The sequence below is a fragment of the Nicotiana tomentosiformis genome, chromosome 9 (assembly GCF_000390325.3).
Source record: "Nicotiana tomentosiformis chromosome 9, ASM39032v3, whole genome shotgun sequence".
Lineage (NCBI taxonomy): Eukaryota > Viridiplantae > Streptophyta > Magnoliopsida > Solanales > Solanaceae > Nicotiana > Nicotiana tomentosiformis.
In genome coordinates, this window is record NC_090820.1 from 64,849,143 (window position 1) to 64,854,173 (window position 5,031).

The following is a 5,031-nucleotide window of genomic DNA, read 5'->3' on the forward strand; positions in this document are numbered from 1 at the left end:
GGTTCTCCTGTTTGGGTCATTGTTACGATTGGGTACATTTGGAATGTTGCTATCTGGTGCACGGATTGCACGGGTTGTGGCTTTAGATTGTATTGATGTGTCATGTCATTAGAGTGGTCGTGTTGGATGAAACGAGGTCATTGGGCCTAGAATGGATGCTATCAGATTTGATTGTGGTATAATTGGAAGGAGGTGTAGATCTCTGGTTGGATGGTTTGAGCCTGGTGAGGCTAGGGTATTAGGTACAGACTTGGTCCAAGATGCATTAGATAAGGTGAAATTGATTCAGGAGCGGCTTCGCACGGCGCAGTCTAGGCAGAAGAGCTATGCAGATAGGAAGGTCTGTGATGTGTCTTTTATGGTTGGGGAGAAGGTTTTGCTGAAGGTATCACCATGAAGGGTGTTATGAGGTTTGGGAAGAGGGGAAAGTTGAGCCCCCGGTTCATTGGGCCTTTTGAGGTGCGTCAGAGGATAGGAGAGGTGGCTTGTAAGCTTGCTTTGCCACCCAGCTTGTCAAGTGTGCATCCAGTGTTTCATGTTTCCATGCTCTGGAAGTATATTGGAGATCCGTCCCATGTTTTGGATTTCAGCACGGTTCAGTTGGAGGGTGATATGACTTATGATGTGGAGTCGGTGGCCATTTTAGATCGGCAGGTTCGAAGGTTGAGGTCAAAGGATATAGCTTCAGTGAAGGTGCAATGGAGAGGTCAGCCTGTGGATGAGGCCACCTGGTAGATCGAGCGGGAGATGCGAAGTTGATATCCACGCCTATTCGAGACTCCAGGTATGTTTCTAGACCCGTTCGAGGACAAACGAATGTTTAAGAGGGGGAGGATGTAACGACCCGGTCGGTCGTTTCGAGAGTTATAACCCCATTTTCCCCATTACTACTTATTTTGTGTTATTCAGCTATATTATGTTATATCGGGTTAGTGGGTTCGAGTCCGGAAGGAACTCGGAGTGAAATGAGATACTTAGTCTCATAATTGAAAAATTGAGTTAGAAAAGTGGACCGGATATGGACCTATGTGTAAACAACCTCCGATTTGAATTTTGATGATTCCAATAGCTCCGTATGGTGATTTTGGGCTTAGGTGCATGTCCGGAATATTATTTGGAAGTCCGTAGAAGAATTAGGCTTGAAATGCCGAAGGTTTTATTTTTGAGAAGTTTGACTGGGGGGTTGACTTTTTGATATCGCGGTCGGAATCCGATTCTGAAAATTGAAATACCTCTGTTATGTCATTTATGACTTGTGTGAAAAATTTGAGGTCAATCGGACGTGATTTGATAAGTCCCGGAGTCGTTTGTAGAAATTAGAAAATTCAAAGTTCATTAGGCTTGAATTGGGGTGTAATTCATGGTTTTAGGGTTGTTCGAGGTGATTTGAGGATTCGACTAAGTCCGTATGATGTTTTAGGACTTGTTGGTATATTTGGTTGAGGTCCCGAGGGCCTCGAGTGAGTTTAGGATGGTTAACGGATCAAAATTTGAACTAGAACAGCTGCTGCAATTTCCTTTTGTTGGAAATTGCTTCTGCCAGAAATCGAGCCCAGATCGAGCCCAGGGTCAAGGGCCACGATCGAAGACATGATAGAGCCCAGAGTCGAGGGCCACAATCAAAGCCATTATCGAGCCCAGAGTCGAGGGTCACGGTCGAAGGCCGGGTCGAAGACATGATCGAAGGCCTAGGATCGAGAACCAAGAGCGAAGGCCTAGGATCGAGAACCAGGATCGAAGGCCTAGGATCGAGAACCAGGATCGAAGGCCTAGGATCGAGGGCCAGGATCAAGGGCCAGGATTGAAGACCAAGATCGAAGGCCAAGACCGAGGCTGAACGAAGGATGTCTGGGCAGAATTATAAAAACAGGGACTTCATTCCATTTGCCATTTTTGACAAATTGGAGCTTGAGGAGAGGCAATTTTTGATATATTTTCAAGGAAAACTTGAGGTAAGTCCCTTGTGATCATTTCTACTCCATAATATTGAAGTATCATCGAATAATCCGACTAGATTACATGATTTTGAGGTGTAAATCGGAGATTGGAACTTAGAAATTTGGAAATAAGATTTGTAGATTTGAGGGTCGAGTTGAGGTCGGATTTTGGTAAAATTAGTATGGGTAGACTAGTGGTTGAATGGGATTTCAGATTTTGTAACTTTTGTCGGGTTCCGAGACGTGGGCCCCACAGGCAAGTTTTGAGCCAATTTTGGGTTTTGGTCTAATTTTGTAGTTTTTCTTGTGGAATTCATTCCATTAGCGCGTATTGATGGTATTGTACTGATTGTGAATAGATTCGGAGCATTTGGAGGCTGAATCCAGAGGCAAGATCATTGTGGGATAGAGATTTGATCGGTTTAAGGTAAGTAACGATTGTAAATCTAGTCTTGAGGGTATGAAACCCCACATTTCGTATCATTCTATTATTTTGAAGTGACACACATGCTAGGTGACGGGCGTGTGGGCATACACTGTTGGGGATTTGTGACTTGGTCCGCCCCGTAGCAACTATAAAGTTGCATACTTTGTTGAAACCATATGAGGCTTATATGTTTTAGAAAAGATTTTCTATAAATTGGGCTGAATGCCATGTTTGGGCCTTGCGCCAATGCTGTTTGGACCCTTAGGGGATGTTTCTTATCATCCTCTCACTGTTTTCGATTGAAAATCTATACTTAGTCATGTTTATACTTGTTTATCGCATAACTCAGTTTTATGACTCTATTTTGATGCATATAAATGTTTTGGGCCGAATGCCATGTTTTACTGAAATGCCCGAGTGGCTTGATTTATGAGGATGAGTGTGGATCGGGGCTGCCCGCCTACAGCATACTTTATGACTGAGTGAGGCCGAGGGCCTGATTTGTGAGGATGAGTGTGGATCGGGGCTGTCCGCCTACAGCATACTTTATGACTAAGTGAGGCCGAGGGCCTGATTTGTGAAGATGAGTGTGGATCGGGGCTACCCGCCTGCAGCATACTTTATTATTATGGCATGTGAGTTGTCCGTGCAGATTATAGCGCTTGGGCTGAAGGAGCCCCTCCGTAGTCTGTACACACCCCTAGTGAGTGCAGGTACCTACTGAGTGCGAGTGCTGAGTGATTGGGAGGCAAGAGTGATTGTGAGGTATGCCCGAGTGGCAAGAGTGATTGTGAGGTATGCCCGAGTGGCACGAGTGACTGTGAGGTTTGCCCGAGGGGATGTATATGAGTGATGTTTTGCCCGAGTGGCTGTTTATGATTTCATCATTTTTGCTCACCTTTGCATTGAGCCTTTGCTTGAAAAACTGTTGGAAAAATGTCTTTAAATGGTTTTTTTTTTCTGGAACTGGGTTTAAAAGAGATGTTTGATTCAAATCCTGATTTTTAAGAGCATGTGGTATTTTACTGAGATTTCCTAATATGAACATTATATACTTTATTGCTCGTTACTAGTGCTCAGTATTTATTTATTGTTGTTACTTACTGAGTTGGCGTACACACGTTACTCCCTGCACCTTGTGTGTAGATCCATGTGTAGCCGGACACGGTAGCGGTTATTGAGTGTTCTGCTTGCAGATTTTCTTGGAGATAGCAAGGTAGTTGTTTGGCGATCGCAACCCCTGCTCTTCTCCCTCTTATCTTCCTCTAGTTGTATTTAGCTATTTTCAGGGCTGAGTTAACCTTGATATTGTTAGACAAATTGTAGTATATGCTCATGACTAGTGACACCCCGATGTCGGGCTTTTCTTTTCCGCACTTCTGTTTTTCTTGATTTGAACTCTCTAAATGAAGGTTTATGTTAAATAACCTTGAAATTTTCTTTAAAATGAAAATATCGATTTGTTTTGGAAATGAGTCGACTTCCCTAGTTCCACGATAGGCGCCATCATGACAGAGGTTAGTTTTGGGTCATGACACAGTCCGAACATATCATATATGAGTAGTTAAGCAAGTATACATGTATATGATGGATGAAATAAGATGGTTATCATGATACTGGACTGGCATAAATAACACGCTATAGTGTAGGGGTGTGTAAATTGTGCTATCACAGCTCGAAACAACAAGTTATCGCAGAAATAAAAACTACCACGTTTATTCAAGGAATTAGCCTCTTTGTAACCTCAAGCATGGCTCAGATAGTTCTCAACAAAGGTACGAATGGGAGAACATTATAACTTTAAGCTTAATAGTCAACTCTAGGCATATCAATGTCTAAGCATTTTCCCAAGCATGAATAATTGCCTCGGTGCTCGCACATGGGCTCAAACCGAGTTTAATTCATTTCACTCATAGCGTGTAACTATCACAAATAATTCACGCAACTAGTGCCTCTACCTAGTTTAAGTAAAATGCTCACCTCAAATAGGCTGCAATCCTGAAACAATATGCTTCTGAGAACCTAGTCTCCAAATTCATAGAACACATGAATCACCGTAACTGATCCCAACTCCAGTACTCGAATGACTAACATATCTTTCATGCACGATCATCCCACGAGGAATACTTCTATACCTCTTATTTGCCACATAGCAAAAATTTGAATATCAAATGTCTACCAACCAGGTGAGTAGTGCAATACCGATGAACATCCGTAAGTCAAAACACAATGCACACCCTTCTTAGGCACAAGCACAAGAATGCCATCATGTGACAAGCACAAGAATCTCATTATCAACTTTGGGTCACCAGAAAATAACATACCCAGTCAGTTAGAAACCTTCATCTTGCTTCTTTCCAGGAGGAAATCACAATTCACAACACGTTTCCCACACCGGTAGAAAATATCCTATTCAAACCATGGTAGAAACCATCAAGAACACTTTGAAATCTATTTGCACATAACCAAGCTATCAGAACTGAATTTCTCTAACTCGTCCAAGCCACGTAGGTCACCAAACCCAAGAATATTGCCAACAAAACATCTGTAAAGCCTCACCACATCATAATTACCCCTCATAAATACCACAACAGAGATACCCACTCTGAAAAGACCTTATGTGAACTTAGAATTGTTCTTTTACCTTTCTTATATTGGAATTTAGAA